General features: G+C 41.0%; 1 protein-coding gene across 2 annotated transcripts in view; it reads right to left on the bottom strand.

Moving 5' to 3' along the window:
* The window catches only part of SYNPR (synaptoporin), a 299,012-nt gene that overhangs the window by 216,020 nt on the left and 63,277 nt on the right, over positions 1-19,715 (bottom strand). The window lies entirely within an intron of this gene.

The raw sequence follows: 19,715 nt of genomic DNA, 5'->3' as shown, positions 1-19,715 counted from the left end.
CAGTGCTCTGCTTAGTATAAAACCATATAATTAATGTTTTTGTTTAATAACATAGATTCCAATTTTCTGGAGCATTGTGACTTCATGAAGCAGGTTTTTTAAAGCATCTAAAATGTATCTCACTTGGTATGCTTCACCCTTGCTGTTTGATTCTTTAAAAATTTTTTTCATCTTTTGTTTTTTTAGTACACTAAAACAAAGACTTTAACTCAAAGTATGTGATTTCATTAAAGATGATATGTTGGCATTACCTTACCGAAATCTGCTATTGTCCTGAAGCTATTTTACTGTACCTTTCCAGGCTGTCAGTTTCACTTAAACCTGATAATTATACTTATAAAATAAGACTTCTTTTCTTACCTGAAAGTGACTTCTAACACGGAGCACGTTGCCCTTTAAACCTACAATTGTTAAATTTGTCTGTTTAAGCTTCAGGAAACTAGAGAACCACTGGCTAAAAAGCTGGAAGTAAAATGTCACATTGTGTAGAGAGATCTCAGTAAGAAAACATTTTTCTGGTGCTTAAATATTTATTTTTCATGTGCTCTTTGCTAAATAAATGTTTAAATCATTGACCAGCAGATGCTTTTCAAAAATGTCATCTCTATTATATAGCATCAGAATCTATAAACTCTATCAACATATATTAATCCTGGTTTTTCTCTAACCTTTTTACGGATGATTTAGAAATGAACTATCACCTCAACTCATACAGAGCTAAGTAAGCTGAAGTTGGTAAAAGGGGATATTTAAGAGGGAATGGTAAGGAGGGAAATTAGTCTAAGGCATGACTTTCTGGAAACCACTAAAATGAGCATACAACACTGACATGACTCTGCATCTAAGCATTTATTATGTGCCAGGAGCTGTGTTAGGCACTAGGAATATAATAGCAAATAAGACAAGTAGGGTCTTTGTTTTTGTAAAGCTTACATTGTAGTGGAGGAAAGAGTCAATAAACAAAGAAAGAAAAAGAATTTTTAGATGGTAACTAGTTGCATGAATCAAATATAAGGGAAGTGATAGAAAGAGAAGGGAGATGTATGTAGCTACTTTAGGTGAGATGATCAAGAAAGGTCACTCCCATAACTTGGTACCTGAACTAAAGCCTGAACGAGGAGAAAGACCTCATCAAGGGAAGACATGAAAGAGAAGGGGAGTGGTAGGCAGGGCATTGTTTGGGGCTGAAATTCAGCAAGTGCAAAGGCACTGGGGTGGGAAGTTTTATGTATTTACAGAAATAGAAAGAGGCTCAGGGTGAAGGGAGAAGAGTGACTAAGGTAGAGAGAGGTGTATAGTGAGGTAGAGAGGTGGGCAAGAGGTCATATCATGTAGGACCATGTTACAGAGTCTGTATTTTACCCTAAGTGTAAGGAGAAACCATAAGAGGTTTCACAGGGAAGTGATGTGAACTGATTCACACTACAACAAGATCATTCCTGAAGCTGTTAAGGGAAATGGATTTGAAGGGGCAAGAGTAGAAGAAGGTTCAGGTTAGAAGACTAATACAGGGGAGGGGCAAGATAGGAGTAGGGGATTAGGAGGTACCAAATACTCTGTATAAAATAAATAAGCTACAAGGATATATTGTATAGCACAGAGAACATAGCCAATATTTTACAGTAACAATAAATGGTGTATAATCTATAAAAATTTTGAATCACAAAAAAATAAAAAAGAAGAGGATTGCAGGAGCCCTTTTGAAAGATGGTGATGGCTTGGACTAGGGTAGGAGTAGTGAAGATGGACAGGAGCAGATGGATTTGAGATATGTCCAAAAAGTGCTAGTGACAGCACTTGCTGATGAATTTGAAAGGGAAGGGAGAGAAAAGGAAAGAAACCAAGGTTGACTCTTAGGTTTGGGGCTGTTTAGTTGGGTGGCTGGTGGTGCTATGTCCTGATAGAAGAATTCTGGAGGAGCAGGTTTTAAGGTGGAAACCAAGAATTCCTTTTCTGGACATGTTAATTTTTAGATGCCTTAAGACATCCAAGTAGACATGTCTGGTGGACCATTACATATTCAAGTCTGGAATTTCAAGGGCAGGTCAGGGCTGGTGATAGGAGTTTTGGACACACTGGTATCTAGATAATATTTCTTTTAAAGTAGTACCCAATGAAATCACTATACTGACATTAAATATCATGTAGGGCGACTGTGTAGAATACAATTTAATTGTAAACCTAAGTCTTCAGCAAAAACTGATGGTAGGCACTTCCATTTATACCAACTATAATCAAAATATCATATAAGTGTAACTGGAAACCCTGCAGGACTTGGAGACTCAGGGTCTAAAAGTGCTTTAATTATACAATCAAAAATGAGATTATTTAAATTTTCATTCACCGATGTGGCTTGGAGGATATTTTCTGAGCTTCTGAATGTACTCTATTTATACAGGATTCTTCAGCTCAGCACTAAATTTTTGCAAGGTTCTCACTCATGAATTCAGAGCTCAACCTGATAGTATAAAATATAAAATTTGAAAAACTTCCCTTATTTTGAAACCCAAAATGTGCCAAAAGATCCATCCTGCAGTTTTGCCTCTGACCTAGAAATTTCCAACTATGCACACAAATCATATAGAAAAAGCCATGTGGGATCGGTCCGCTTTCATCCCAGCATGAAATGGGCACATTTAAGTTCCAGGATAATATTTGGGATAAGCACAAATTTTGTTTTCAGATCTCTACAGAAGATTATGAAGTTCTATTAAAAGACAGTGTCCAACAGATTCTTTATAGGTGCACTAGACAGCATGTTAATATGTTTTTTTTGTTTGTTTGTTTGTTTTTTGCGGTACGCGGGCCTCTCACTGCTGTGGCTTCTCCCGTTGCGGAGCACAGGCTGCGGACGCGCAGGCCCAGCGGCCAAGGCTCACGGGCCCAGCCGCTCCGCGGCATGTGGGACCCTCCCGGACCACTTTTGAATTTTATTCTCTGCTTCAGATAGGAAGATTCAAATAAGCTAATGTGAAGGAGTTCATCCATGACAAATCTCATGGGATAAGAAAAGGACTTGGACAAGCTCTGAGGTTCTGAATCTTTGGATACTGTGGGTGGGGAAGGAAAATCTGCTTAGTCTTCACTGGCCTGAATCAATCTCAGAATTTCATACAATGATGAAGAAACAAGAGGGAGTCTAAAAAATGCTTTAAAGTGGTAAGTAAAATATAGTACTAGATGACCGAGAAACATCCCAATTATGAGCAAATTGAGAAAAGGACATAGAAGGCCTTGAGAGCAATCTCTCTCTCATTCACCTTCACACCAACAGATTGCAATTTATTAAATAACAACAGCCACAAAAAGGCAGCAGAATGGAAAAAGAGATCAGACCTTAGGGAGTCTGAACACCTGGCTCCAAATTTCAAAGGAATGGATGGGTGTGTTCAGTGGAAAAAGACAAGAATTGAAATGTTTTAAGAAAAGTAAATGATCAAGAAATATCACATAGGTCAGGTTATTCGGCAATAAGCACTTAATTGTTTTAATTTCTCAACTGACTTTATACTGCTTCTGCATGTACAGTGTTCTTTTCCAGGCTGTCCCTCTTTGCACATTTACCTTTGTCCCCGCCTTGCAGACGGCCTTAGTCAGCTCTGGCTGCCAGAGTACCACACACTGGGGGTTTACACAACACAAATTTACTTTCTCACAATTCTAGAGGCTCGACGTCCAAGAGAATGTGTGAGGAGTGTTGGTTTCTCCTGAGGCCTCTCCCTGTGGCTTGCATATGACTGTCCTCTTGCTGCCTCATCACGTGCTCACCCACTGTGCACACACACCCTTGGCATCTTTCTCTTCTTGTAAGGAGACTGGTCATATTGGGTTTGGACCCCATCCTAATGGCTCATTTTAATTCAATCAACTCTTTGAAGACCTTGCTTCCAAATACAGTTCAATTCTGAGTTACTAGGGGTTGGGACATCAACACATGAATTTGGGGGAACAAAATTCAGCCCACAACACAGACCATAAGCACAGATGCTTTATTTCTTCCTAATCTTGAAAATAACGGCATCCTCACATAAAACTTGCTTCTCAACTCTAATAAACCCCCCGGCTCAGGTCTGCTTTGAGTATCTATCAACGAGAGGTCATCATTTTCACACTACAATCCCCGCAGCAAGTCTTTGCAATCTACTTGAAACAACACCATATAAATAAAAGAGCTCTTTCCAAAGCTACCGATAAAGTTCTTTGGCCACATTCAAGGACCATTTCTCCATCCTACTTCTCCTGGTTCATTCTGTAGCACTGGACACTGTTCGCTGCCTTCTTTTGGAAATACATTGCTTCCTTTGGGACCGTAACTTTCCGCACCGAAGGGCTCCTCACTCTTCCGGGTCTTCTCTGTTCTCACTTTCCTTACGAAAACTCTGCCCTTTTCACTTCAACCATCACCTTCTACACAGGTGGCCCTGAAGTGATATCTCCAGACCTGAACTGCCTCTGAACTTGAGTCTCTTACATTCAATGCTAGGCTCTGCATCCACAATTGTTTGAACACACACACACTAGTATATATAAAATAGATAACCAACAAAGACCTGCTGTATAGCACAGGGGACTCTACTCAATATTCTGTGACAACCTATATGGGTAAAGAATCGGAAAAAAGAATGAATATACATATATGTATAACTGAGTCACTTTGCTGTACACCTGAAAGTAACACAACATTGTAAATCAACTATACTCCAATAAAATTAAAAAAAAAAAAAGAATCTGCAAAATCACATTCCCCTTTCCCTCAAACCAGCACCCTTGCCAGCACTCTCTTTGTTTCTGTGCAGGATACTCAGGCTGGAAGCTTGGCATTATCTTGGACATTCATGAATGTTTCCTACAAGTGTTTGGAGAGCCCGGCTGGGACATACACACTGTGCTAAGCAATGCAGATACCAGTTGAATGAAAGAGACACAGTCCTTAGCCTTGCACCTGCTCTTGGTCTAGCCAACCCTCCTTTTCATGCCCCACAGCCTGACATTAATTTCCATAGAGCCTTCTACACATCACTCAGGTGCATCTCCTCTTTTTTTTTTTTTACCATTCCTTACCGTCAAAACCCACATCTCATTTCTCATTACATCATTTTTACCCCACTTGATGGATGTGATCATCTCCAAACTGATCCTAGGCCTCTTACCTGACTTGACCTTCACCAGCCAGTCTCTCCAAAATATCACTACAATGCCAGCCTTTAACCACCAGTGTTGTCATTGTCATCCCCTGCAGAAATTTTTCAGTGAGTATACCAGCCCTCTGAAAAACAAAATCCAAACTCCAGAGCTAGGAAGCCTGAACAAAAAGGACAGATTTGGGGCTTCCCTGGTGGCGCAGTGGTTGAGAGTCCACCTGCCGATGCAGGGGACACGGGTTTGTGCCCCGGTCCGGGAAGATCCCACATGCTGCGGAGCGGCTGGGCCCGTGAGCCATGGTCGCTGAGCCTGTGTGTCCGGAGCCTGTGCTCTGCAGTGGGAGAGGCCACAGCAGTGAGAGGCCCGCGTACCGCAAAAAAAAAAAAAAAAGGACAGATTTGAGCTCCCGCTTTGCCATTTCAATGTCTGGTGTCCCCATGCAAGTCATTTACCCTCGCTGGGCCTGTTTCTCAACTGAAATATTAGGATCAAAACTGCTAATGAGCTCATGGGGTTGATATGAAGGACACTGGCATGTGGTATTACTACTGCCACTGCCATCACCTGCTGTACAAGCTGACGCTCCAGAAGCACATCGTGTACCAGGCACTGTGATTACTGCTTACTATTTAGTATCTCATTTAATCCTCACTCTGTACACTTGCTGTGTGATACTGGGCAAGTTTCTTAACCACTCTTGGGTGCTTTTTATTTTCAAAATGGGACATTGTAAGGAGCGAATGTGATAATATATGCAAGTGACAGTGCCTGGCACAGAGTAAGTTCTCACTAATGGTCCTATGACTCTTACTCAGCAACACTTATTGTAACTCCAGCATAGAGACTGTAAAACTACGTGTGTTCCAAGTGTATCCCTCTCCTATATCCTAGCCTAGACTGATGAGCTGCCAGCAAGAAGGAACTGTGTCTTCTATGTACCCTGTTTTCTGAACAGGAGCAAACAGCATATAGAAAGTATAATAAACCCTTGCTCAGTGAATGACAATGATTTACCAGATGACAATGTTATCTTTAAAGGTGTACATTCTTTACTTGAAGATGTGATCCAGAAGTTTCTGAGAGTGACCTTTTTTTGGTTTATATCATATTTGGCTTTTTTCCTTTCATAGCATAGTGAAGTTACTCTCTTCTAGCCCTATAATTGTAGTGATATAGATTGTCTAAATTTATCCAAGACAATAAATATTCCTCTCCTCATCCCACCCCCAGATAAAATTAGCATTTTAGAAGAAAAAGAAACCTATAGGGAAAAAGTAAACCCTCAATTTTATCCCAGGGAAGTCTTGAAAAGATTTAAATTCTAATTGAATTCAATACACAATCAGAGAATATATATGGGTTAATGAGTGCCAGGAGTAAAACTAAATAAGATTCTGCCTCTTTTGCAGAAAATAAAATAGGTTCAGCGTAATTGTCTCCCAAATCTTTTATCGATGTAATCACTAAATGCAAATATTAATGAATTATACAGACAATGTTCGGTATCATTTAAAATAGCAAAGATCTGCTGCTGCAACAAAGGAAATCAGGGAAGAGAACATCAAAAGCTGCGCACAGATCATTTGCTCACCACGTTTATGTGAGAAATAATCAGAAGATGAGGCGTGTCCTTATTATAGACTCATCATGCTGAAGTGGTACCAAAGGTCAAAACATCTGCATTGCTTTTCAGCTAAATAGAAAGTGTAATAAAAGAACAATTTCATTCAGAAGATAGATAGATAGATAGATAGAGGCCTTTTTTTTTTGCCCTGGGTAACAGTTTTTCCCCAAATTAATGGGAAGAGCGCTGTATATGTTTCCTTCCTCTTTTAGCATCCTTTGGAGAAAATACACCCTGATGATATTTTTGACAGCAAATTGTAAGGCTGACAGACTTTTCAGGAATTCTTCAGCTTTATTTCCCCACATTAAATTTTAATCAACCAGATTTAAAATTAAATTTCCCATACAAGCCTCTATTTGGACACCTGAAGTGTAAAAGAGATATCAGCAGAGCTGCTAGGGTTGAAGCTCCCTTGGGGGCAGGAATGCTGAGCACCATCAACTGCCTCCCCGACACAACCCCGAGTCAGGAAGCCTCCCTGTGGAACCCTGAGATCCACGCAACTCTGTTTGAGTACCTCTGGACTAGACTGCTGTAGATCATTGGAACTCCGAATTTTATTCTTCTAGAAGGACATTCTGGTTGTTGAACACACAGGGTGTCATACGGTGGAATCTGCGGGGTGAGTTATAAGCTGTACAGTTGAACTCTCGTCCCTTGGCAAATCGCCTGTGCGTCAGCTCACATTTGCTGGGCTGGAAGCCACAGCCCTCTGCTGGCATGGTTTTACTTTGCAGTCAGCCAACCTCTACATATTGCTTGTAATCACTGATCTTAAGCTATCACTCCCCCTTCATGTACTAGTGCCGATGGCTTTCCAGACCCTCCAAAGTAAACCTCTGCATTTACCCCTATGTTTTTGATGTCATTTCATTAAACTTGGCCTTGTTTCAGTTTATCCAGGTCACTTGAGATTATAGTTGAGCCACCTAATGTATTCATTTATCCTCCAAGCTAATGTCATGTACAAGACTGATGAAAGTAACTTTTTTAAAGTAGAACACCCCAGGTCCCATCTCACGCCCACAGAATCATAATCTCCAACATTAGATCTAAGTAGTTTTATCTCCCCCATGTGCCCCTGGTAATTCAAATGTTTGGGAACCACTCCTTGAGGTCTTAATACAAGTTGTTGGTGGCAGTGCATGGATCAGGACCAAGGACAGAGACCATCTGAACTCTGGTGGCTTTTAATTTATAGTTTATGTTTGACAGCTCAACCAATTTAGAATTCACTGACTCTGTTATCCAAGCTGACAACAAGAATTTCTTGAGTGATTTTTCCAAATACCTTACTTACATCCAGACATATCCATTCAAAATTTCTTTTGATCTAACCTTATTTTTTTAAAGAGGCAGTGAAGTTTATACTTCTAGTTTACCTTCTTCCTTCTCTATGTGCTCATAAGCCATCTATCTATTGGATTATCTAAAATTTGCCACTGGATTGACATTAAGCTCCTGAATCTATAGGTCGTACTATCTACTTACCTCTCCCACCCCTTTTTAAAAAGCATCACCAATATCCAAACAAACTGAGAAGCTCGCTTATTACCTTGTACAAAAGTACAGTTCATCTAGAATAGACAAATGGACTCATCCAGGTTTCTGCCACTTCACATCAGTGTAGATGCAATATCCTTAGCAGTGACGTGTTTTACATTTCTAGACTGATGGTCCCTCTTTTCGTCAGCGAAAACAGGAAAAAGAACAGGAGCTGAGTATGGGAAAGCTTTTGCAGGTGGTAACTTCAATATTATTATTACTCAGTGGTATTTGTTAACATTTTATCATCCTTCCAAATCCAGGAACCTGCTTCTTTGGGGATAATAGTGCCAACAATAGTAATAAGGTAGTGGTGATAAATTTCCTTTCATACTTAATGCTCTTCCTCATTATCATACACAATTTTCATAACTGGTGCAGGCAATGATTCTACAGAGGAGGTTATAAAAAAAGAGCAGAAGGAAATACTATTACATGAGCCTTAAAGCACTTTCACTGTTACCTACTAGTCTGGATGTTACATAAAAGCAAAGACTGTCTTACTGAGGGCTGTATTCTGAGTATCTAGACATTACCTGAAACTGCGTGGGGTTCAAATAATACTTCAATGAATAAGTAAATAAATGATTACATGAGTACAAAGCAGCTCATCTTGTTTAATCCCTACAATAGCCCCAGGAGTTCGCTATCATTTTCTACGTTCTAGATGAGGAAAACGAGGCTCAGAAAGGTTAAGTGACTTGCCTAAGATCACAGAGAGAATCAGTGTAAGAGCAACAACACAAGCCCATGGACTTCGGCTGCCAGATTTTGAATACACCTCATCTGTCTCTAAGCCATGGTTTCAAGAGAATTGAATTTGCTTTGCTCTTCAGTCACCTACCAGCTACAATCCCTGGGAAAGTCTCAGAAACTTCTAGAGTCTTGGTATTCATACACAAAAGAAAGGAGAAAATGTTGCTGGCTCTGCTTATCTAATTTTTTAACACTCAAAGGAGAAGATGTGAAGTTAAACATGAGAAATTATTATTATTATTACTATTTCTCTTATCTTCCTTAGAAGAAAACAGCTAAATAGCTAAACATCAAAGAGCTGATATTTCCTCCTATAACAGATGGTGTGCATGGAGAATTTTTTAAATTGCAGCACCAGATAGCAATAAAACAACTAATAATTATGGGAAATGATGCTGGCTTCCAATATTTTAAGTACACAAGAACATTACTCTGGATGGTATAAAAACCTAAAGCTGTATTTGCTACCATGAAGATTAGTTGCACATAAATACTGTAGAAATTTTTGCGTCATACTCACTACTACCCAGTCTCCATATTCAGGGAACTGTTTGGAATTCAGGTAATTCTATTGGTGCCAACAGTCACTTTCCTCAGGAATCATTCAGATAATGGCTTTGGCTCTCCATGAAATTTTGTCTTATTACTTGTCTATCAAGAGGCTGAAGGTATAGAGCAAGTTGTAGAAAGAAAGGACTGAAAGGAACAGATTTCAGAAAGTAGAATCAATATATAGTCATCCCTCCATACCCATGAGGGATTGATTCCAAGATACCTTCCTCCAGGCTCCCATACCAAAATCCATGGATGTTCAAGTCCCTTACATAAAATGGTGTAGTATTTGCATACAACCTATGCTCCTGTATACGTCAAATCATCTCAACATTATTTATAATACCTATCACAATGTAAATACTATGTAAGTAGTTGTAAATGCAGTGTAAATATTATTTAAATAGTTACCTGCCCATGGCAAACTCAAGTTTTGATTATTGGAACTTTCTGGAGTTCTTTTTCAAATATATTGACCCAAGGTTGGTTGAATCTATAGTCTATTCAATGACTATGGAGGAGGGTCAAGTGCCAAGTAAGGGGGAGAGAGCTACACAGTGCGTTTGGAGATGTAGCCAGTGTCTGGATAATGTTGGGTCCTGTAGGCCAAACTCAAGATGTTGGATTTTATTCTTAATGAAATGGAAAGTCATTAGAGGGTTCAAGGATAAGTGATATGTTTTAGTTTTGTTTTAAAAATAATTAATCTGACTTCTTTGCATAGAATAGAATTGGGACAGGGGCAAGAAGTGAAGCTGGGAGAAGAGATAAGAGGTCATTGCAATGGTCCAGTTAAGATAGGAGGGCTTCTGTGTGGTTGACGTGTGGGAGGTGAGACGTGGTGAGAATCAGGTATAGGTTGAAGGCACGACTGAAGAATTTGCTGATGGACTGGATGTGAGGTGTGAGTAGAAGACAATGAAGCTGTCTATAAGATTTTTGGCTAAAGTAACTGGATGAAAGGGGATATGATTACAAAAATAGGGATGGCCAGGATTTGGAGGAAGAAGCAAATTTTATTTTATAAATATTAATTTTAAGGTGCCTATTATAACTCTAGGTGGAGATTTCACATGGCAGTTGGATATTAAGTCTGGATTTCAGAAGAGGGGTACAAACTGGGATGTATATTTGACAAGCTGATGAGACTAGCTTTTAATTCCTAATTCATGAATCCCCAGGACTGCTTAATTGTCATTCTTTGAGTATGCTTCTTTGTATTTTCACTAAATCTACCCATCAATTATGGGTAGATAACCTATGGGATCCCATAGATTATGGGATAACCCAAGTTATCCCATAATCTTCAAACAAATTCTCCACCTTGTGTCCCCTTACATTTACGAAAATAAGTTTCTGTTGTTTGCAACCGGAAACTGAGGCATATATTATTATCCCCATTCTGTAAATACACATATAATTATTATTATTATCCCCATTCTGTAAATATGAATACTGAAGTCCAGAGACATTAAGAAACTTGACTAAAATCACACAGGTAGTCACAAAGAGCTGGGACTTGAAGCCAGATGTGTTTGTAAGATAACCACCTCTCTCTAAAGTCAGAATATTACACAGCTGCTGCCTGGTCTCCTTAGCAAGAAGTTTTCAAAGGCCTGGAGCCAACAGTGCGGTTCAAAGTGACTTCCTGGTGGCGAGGAGGGGCTGGAGAGAGGCACAACTTCAAACAGAAAAGAGCCTCTCTCTGGGAGAGCCAGCAGTTGCCAACCTGAAATTTCAGGAGACGTCTCAAAGCCACAGGGAGTTTGCTTTTTCTCCTTTGGTAGCACACTGTGATTTTACACTGAGCCTCTGTCACAAAGTGCAAACAATCCAACTTTGAGGTGAATTTTCCTAACAGTAGAGCTATTCTGAGGGTGGAGAGCTATTATTCTGTGCCCAGGTATAGACATTCAATTCACATTCAGATACTTAGAGGTGGGTATACTCTCTTGCTGGGAGAATCTGATAAAATTCTTGTACATGAAGTACAAGGTAAGGTCCTATGGAGATCTTATTGAAGGCCAGCCTCTCATTAGGTTACTACCTAGAAGAAGAAGGGTGTTTCTCTTGTTCACTCATGTGTTCCTCGGAGCCCCGCACAGTGTCTGGTATTCAGCATTTTTCTGTGTATATGTTGAAGAAAAACATGGAAAATATTTGCATTTCTTAATATCAGATAGAAGGCTTTTTACAAATTCTTAGTATCATAAAAAAATAATGGAAAGACATTAAATTTTATGTGAGACTCTTGAGGAAGGAGAGGTAGATCATAAAGTGCTTACCTTCAGTGGTTCTAATGTCAAACTGCCTGGGCCACTATCCTAGCTCAGCCAGAAACTAGCTAGGCCAGGCTCCAAGCTACGAGTGGAGATTCCAGAGAGGTTGGTAAGAGGCAGCCTAAAGTGGGAGGGATCTTTGGGTCTCAGATGGGAAAGCATACCGTGGGACTAGGGAACAGGGAGGGGGTGAGAGCCTTAGAGCAGCAGTAGAGCTAAGGGCTGTTCACCCCCCAGGCACAACCAGGGACAGAGCTAGGACACAGGATCCAAACCCTGCCAAAGCCAAGAAAGCCCATTCCAATTCCAGAGAAGTGAGAAACAGGTCTCTGATGTCTGGGCCAAGTCACAAAGGTTTGTATAATGATAGTTACTATTTGCAGGGCATTTTTCACGTGAAAAGCACTGTTTTAAGCATTTTTTACATGTTAAATCATTTCGGTCTTACAACAAGTCAATGAGGGTATAGATTTTATTATTACTTCTGCTTTGCTTACCTCTACTGATTTCCTTGCTTAGTTTCATTTGCCTTAATCTATTGGGAAAATCCTTCTTTTTCCATTTCTGAAGCTGCTTATGGGTTTGTATTGGGACAAATATATTTCATATTCGGTGAACATTAATTGGGTACTTGATATGTAGACATGGGGACTAGAAAGATGAGTGAGACCATTGGCTCTCACAGTCTCATGAGGAGAGGGGCAGTAATGACAATGACACATGTCCTGAGTCCTTTGGGAGCACAGCAAAATGAGGAGGGTACTGACCCAGTCTCAGGGATTCAGGGAAGACACCATTGCCTATTGACCTTGAACAAATTGTTTTGCCTGTCTCTCTCAGTTTTATTCCCCCATCAGCAATAGAGAGAATGATAACAGAACCCTAAGAGCGTTATTCTGAGGTTTAAATGAGATAATGTTTGTGAAGCATTTAGAATAGTGTCTAACACATAGTAGGTGTTTAATGAATGCCATGCGATTGCTGTATTCCTTGAACAAAGTTCCAAAGAACCCCACAGAAGTTAGCCAAACACTCTTGATGAAACACTCTTGATGCCTTGTGATTCCAATGGTGTTTAGTGAAACAACTCTAACCAAGCTTCTTCACCAGCCCCTGTGCTGGCTGCTAGCAATACAATGAGCACGGCAGTCATTGCTAAGTTCATGGAGCTTACTGATTTGTACAAAAGGCAGATAATGAATAAAAAAGTTACAACTGTGGAAAGTACTACAGAAGAGAAGGATGAGGCAAGACAAGACTAACAATGCCATGTCCTGCTCCTTAAGGAGACAGGCTTGAGCTGAGACCAAGGATGAGTAGGAGGGAATTTGGAGTCCCAAGGCTGGGTGGCATGTAGAGAAGGTCACAGGTTGAAGAGCCACATCCTACCTGTGGCGACATCATACCCAACAGAGGGTCACAGCTTTGACAAGTGCTATTAATGCAGGTGAACAGCCCGGAGAGAATGCAGGCAAGAAGGAACTGACCTTCGGGGAGGACAGGGCACCTTCCTTGAGGAAGTGGTCTTCCAGGTTACAACATGGTACATGAGTCAAACAACCAGGTGGAGAGCCAGGGAGAGGGGGAGAGAGGCCCAGGCATGAGGAAGAACATTTGCAAAGGTCTCATGCTAAGGAAGGGGCCTGAGCAAGGGTTGGGGAAGTCAGAGCACCCAGAGGCAAGGGAGAATGGGAGGGGATGGAGGATGCAAAGCAAAGTAGGACCTGGAACATCAGGGTCTTGGAGGAGATGTTAAGAATCTTAAGATTTTTGAAAGAGTAACTTGTTCAAGATTTTATGCAGGTGAGTAGCATGCTCAAAATTGCATTTTTAAAGACTCACCCTGGCTGATGAGTGTAGAATGGATTGGGAAGTGGGGCCAGCGAAGATCTGGGACAACCAGTGGGAAAACTATTATCAACGGCCATTATCTTAGCCCTGGAAATCTGAATGATCTGGGAGGTGGGGGCTTAGGGCCTTCACTGCCACAGGCTTTGAAGCCAGACACCTTGGGTGAAATCCTAAGTTCTCTTGTCCTGTAAATCTGCATCTGTGAGCTTCTGCCTCCTTACTTGCAAAAGGCAAAGTCATTCGCACTCCCCAGCTTTACTGTGAAGGTCACATTACATAATGGATATGAAAACACACTCAACAAATATTGATGATGCTTATTATAAACATGCATGTCCCTAGCTTATAAAGCAGGCTCCATTCTGTCTCAAGATGCTAATGATCATTCCTGCAAAATTTTCTAGACCAAGACGACATTAGAAAAAGAATGGCGATAAAAAACAAGTCCTGATATAGCATTTACTATGTATCAGGCACCTTTTGAAGCACTTAAGACATATTCATATATTTAATTCCCACAATAACATTATGTGTTGTGTGCATTATTTGTCTCCATTCTTCACTCCTCCCCGTAGCCACTCCCTTTGCCATACGACTTTGCAGTTCCTTTCACTGCAGAGGCAGAGTATATAACTCTGCCCTTTGACTTTGGGCTTGGCCATGTGCTTTGGTCAACAGGACAAGGCAGAAGTAATGGTGTGCCAATTCCAAGTCTACCTCTTAACAGACCTTATGTGCTTTTATCTTATGACTTTGCCATCATCATAAGAAGTGCCAGTCTGCTGGTCCAGGGAGTAGCAAACCCTAACTTGCAGTTTGGAGCGGAACCAGCCGAGGTGATCTCAGCTCAGCATAATCCACTAACCTCCAACTGACTCTTATTTATACAACTCAACCTCTGAGTTATAGGGTAGCCTGTTACGCAGCACTTTTATGGCAACTGCTAACTGATGCACTCTATAAGATAGTTATTATCATCAGAGCTCCTACAAAGAGGAAACTGAAGCACAGAGAAGTTCAGCAACTTGCCTAAGTTCTTGTAACGAGGAAGCGCCAGAGCTGAGATTTGAACACAGGCAGCGTGACCTCAGAATCTGTGTTCTTACCTTTCCTACATACAACCTCATAAGAAAGCCAAACCCTTCAAATTTAAAGTGTCAGTTGGTCTTTCTAAACATAACACAAAAAATAGATAATCAATAAGGACCTACTGTATAGCACAGGGAACTCTACTCAATATTCTGTAATAACTTATATGGGAAAAGAATCTAAAAAATAACATATATGTATATGTATAACTAAATCACTTTGCTTTATGTCAGAAACTAACAACATTGTAAATCAACTATACCCCAATATAAAATAAAAATTAAAAAAATAAATAAATGTAACATAAAGCATGAAAAGCAAGTAAGTGAAAAACAAGGAGCTGACAGCACTCTACTTTTGTGTATTAAAATTCACACAAAAAATTAGATCTCTCCATGCTAAGACAATGCCTCTTCATGGATTCCTATCATATCACCACCCCCAGCATTAAGAAGCCCGCCTCAGTCACCTAGCTGGATGCATTCACAGCCTAGAGTGATGTAAAACGTTTGTAAGTGGAGGGGATGGTTTGTTTCGAGTGGAGCTGAGATGAGGAGGGTTGGAGTCACCAGTGAGTCAGGCAGGAGTGTGACTACGGAGGGCCGGAATCATCCAACTGACCTGTCCTCACTGTGATCCAACTCCTGGCTAATCCCCAAAGCTCCACTCAGTGCTGCATGACCGAGGACTCTATAACCCAGCATGAATGTTACATAAGCCCAGAATGTGCAGCTTAAACCACAGGAGGCTCAAGGCCAAAGTCAGAGGTTCCATTTTAGAAGGTAACCCATGGCACGCCTAACTATACGCAGCCTCGTGAAGTCTCCCTCACTGTCAAGGAGGACGAATAATGATGATCCAGCTTATTCCTGGGAGGACATCTCAACTCCTGTGGGTTGATAGCAATCTCTTTTCCCTCTGAATTCCCCTAATAAACTAGTTGTGCCTATCTTCCTTGATTATATGTTTCCTTAAGATGAAGACTCTTTGGTGGATTTCTATTTCACCCCCAGCACCTTGTATACAGTAGGTGTTAATAAATGTTTGCTCAATTAACAAATAAATGTACATGGAGAAAGGAAGACATGGATTTAGAAGGACTCACTTGTTTATCACTGTATCACCAGTGCCTAGCACAATGCCTGGCCCTTGGTTGATGCTTAATAACTAGGTGGTAATGAAAGGGTAAATAGCACTGGGAGGCAGAGTACCTGGCTTGGACTTGATCTCTACACTGCAGTGTCTGGAAAAGATGCCCCATTGTTTCTGCAAATCTAGCTGCCCAGAACATCTTTGGGTCTTGTTAATCAACTTCCCCTTGTTCCATTAGCTCCCCAGCTGCCTTCCATAAATTCTCTGTTTACTTCACTTAGCTGGAGTTGAAATCTGTTGCTTGCAACCACAGAACCCTAACTGATAAACCAGTGTTTTCTCAAAATGTGGTCCACGGACCCCTTGCAAAGGGAAGCCATGGAGCTTAAAGAGAAGGAGCCATAGGCCTCAACTTAGACCTGCGAATCAGAATTTCCAGCAGACTCTGCCTATCTGACAAGCTCCTTGGGAGATTCTTCTGCGAGCTTCAAGAACAACGGGGGGATGACACTAAAACTACAATTTTACGAGGCAAACAGCAGCTCCTTGCCAACACCTGCACGTCTTGATGCAAGGTTCCTCACCACCTCTTTCAGTGTATTTTCACCCCCTCTCCTCCCAGCTCTCCCCACTCCAGCTTCACTGGCATCGTTCCCACCCCAGGACCATCATACTTGCTGTCCCCTCTGTCTGGAACCCCTCCTCCAAGTCTTTGCCTGGCTGGCTCCTGCCTTTCATTCAGGTCAGCTCTAATGCCACCTCCTCAGAGAGCACGTTTCATATCACCTGAACCACACTGCCCCTCAAACTCCACACTGTCTATCATAGGATCTTAGCAGTTATAACTACCCGAATCAGTCATCATTCATTTGTTCACTTGTTTTACTTCACCCTTACTTAGAATGTAAGTTGCATGACCACACGGATGAGTTTTTCTTGTCTCTGCAGTATGCCTAGTGCCTAGAACTTTACTTATCATATAGCAAGTTCTTAGTTGGGGTTCAAATTAGTTGAATTAGTTGAATAAAGGAAACCATGAATATTAGATAATCTTTGAACACTATGTTACATAGGACATTACTCTAGAACTAGCCAGGATATCTTCAAGTCCATGCTCTAGTAGGTCTGTGTCTTTATTCCCGTCTTACCCCTAGGTACATCATGACCTTTTTTTTTTTTTCTTAGATTCCATAGATGTGTGTTAGCATACGGTATTTGTTTTTCTCTTTCTGACTTACTTCACTCTGTATGACAGACTATGGGGAGGGGGAAGGGTAAGCTGGGACAAAGCGAGAGAGGGGCATGGACATATATACACTACCAAACGTAAAATAGATAGCTAGTGGGAAGCAGCCACATAGCACAGGGAGATCAGCTCGGTGCTTTGTGACCACCTAGAGGGGTGGGATAGGGAGGGTGGGAGGGAGGGAGACGCAAGAGGGAAGAGATATGGGAACATATGTATACGTATAACTGATTCACTTTGTTATAAAGCAGAAACTAACACACCATTGTAAAGAAATTATACTCCAATAAAGATGTTTTAAAAAAAAACAAACTAGCTTGGGATTAACAAAACCAAATGTCACATCTACCTTTAGAAATTTGTCGTCGGTTTAGTATTTCTCAGTATATCATCCACTGCTCCCAAATTTGATCTCTATTGCCTAAAAGTGCGAAAAAACCACTGCTTCTACTTTATCAGCTAGGACAAACCTGGCCTACATTTCCTTAAAGCAACAAATAACCAAGAATTCTTGCTTCTTGGAGCATTAGAGGAAAGCCAGCTGAAATGATTTCCCCGCTACTGCACACTCACACAGTTGATTTGAAAAGCACACCTGCCCTCTACTGGATGTATATCATATTGCAGCTTGAACTCAAACTGTCAAACCCATTAGGCACAGAGTATCCTCTTATCCCTGAAACCAGATGACGTAAGCAGATGAAAAGAGCAAGACCTGCAACAAATAAACGAGCAGTAACTCACGGTGCCTATCTGTTCTGAGGGTTAAATTCACCAAGACCAAGTGAGTGGATCACTCAGAATTCTGACCTATGAGACACTGAGCATATGTCTTCCTGCAAAACCAACAAAGATGAGAGATAACTGGTCACTTTAGGACAATCTAAGAAACAATTAGGATTAAGTACCAGAGGGAAAAATATGCAAGAGGGAAGCAAAGTGTCTCAGAAAAGGCACATAGTCAAGAAAGTGAGGATTTGACCTCAGGTAACCCCAGTGGGGGTCAAATTCCTCACGGGTGAAACAAGGAGGGATTAAGAGGGGCCCAGAGTAGCTGTACCTTGATAAGAGGTCAAGAAATCACTCACTGATGGGCTCTGGGGCAGCTCCAGGCTACAGACATGGTTCAGCCCACACAATGCTGGTTAAACTATTAACCACGAGTGGCAAGGGCTCTCCAAGTTGCCCCAGTGTGTCTGTCTCTCATGTGCACACATGCACACTTCTGTGATGTCACTACTGAGTGCAAGAGTCATTTCTATTTCACACACTGATGGTTTTCTAACAGCCAGCCTGCTTCCTGCATCATGTGACCTGCCTGGCCCCTGAGGCACCTGACTTTACACTTTTGCCTGATACCTTTGGGATGTTCTGCATAATGGTGAAACATCTCTGTCCTCTTCACCACAAAGCACACACTCATTCACAAACACACGACTGTAGCAATATGCATTTTCTTTCTCCCTCTATCATGGTATGCTCTGACGTCCTCATTTGCCAAAAAAAAAAAAAAAAAAATGAACGAGACAGAACTCCCCTATTCCTAGTCTCTCATCCCCAGCAAAGACCTTGTAGGCAATTTAGCAAGCATGAGAAGCTAGGATGATACAGGTCCTTATTGTAAGGAAAAATCTCCCTGTCCACTGAAAAGTTAATAAGTGTGTGTTTGTGTGTGTGTGTGTGTGTGTGTGTGTGTGTGTGTGTGTGTGTGTAGGGGGGGATTAACCTACATGTTTTCCCTTCTCCTTAGTATTTGGAGTACTAATTATAACTGTAAATGTGATAATTAAGATTCCTTTCCTACAATGCTGTAGAAGGGATACTGAAACGGAAAATCATGACATGTTAGCTCTTCTTACCAGTTTCTGCATGAAGGGACTACAGAAAGACCTGCCTTTTAGAAATATAATGCCAGGGTATTAAGAACAGCTTACAGTTTAAGCTTTCATTAGCTTAAATATAATTGGACAAACTCAATGGCTTATTCCTATTTTTTGCATTTTACCTTTAAGAGAAAGACAAGAAAAAGAACCAGAATGGAACTAAAAGACAAATATGGAAAGCAAGGCAAAACAGCATCATTTGGTACCTGAGGCAGGTACAGCTGATTCACCCATGCTCTGCCACCTACTGGGCAAAGAGAACTGTTTAAAATGAGGCAGAAGGTCCTTCAGTTCTCAAACCAAAAGAAAGAGGTCCGAGTAGATTCAGCAATAGTTTACTTACAGGAAGGAATCTGGTAGGTGTGGAATTCAGGCAGAAGATAAATAGGTCTTCATAAACCATCTCTAATCGTCCAGAAACTAGCCTGCCTCCTGCCGAAATTCAAACTAGAAATGAGGGAATTTATCCACAGCAACCAGATGAAAATGTTTTTCAACCACACATTTGCATTTCATTATTGCTGAATCATGCCTTTAATCTTACTACCTACTAGTCTGACTTTGAGTACTCGTCAGTTAAGATAGCTCTTTAGGGACTTCCCTGGTGGTCCAATGGCTAAGACTCTGCACTCCCTATGCAGGACCCTCCCAAT

The sequence above is a fragment of the Aethalodelphis obliquidens genome, unplaced genomic scaffold, assembly GCF_003676395.1.
Source record: "Aethalodelphis obliquidens isolate GAN/ISIS:26980383/991018 unplaced genomic scaffold, ASM367639v1 scaffold22, whole genome shotgun sequence".
Taxonomy (NCBI): Eukaryota; Metazoa; Chordata; class Mammalia; order Artiodactyla; family Delphinidae; genus Aethalodelphis; species Aethalodelphis obliquidens.
Note: the sequence above shows the minus strand (reverse complement) of the source record. Positions and strands in the feature narration are given on the sequence as shown.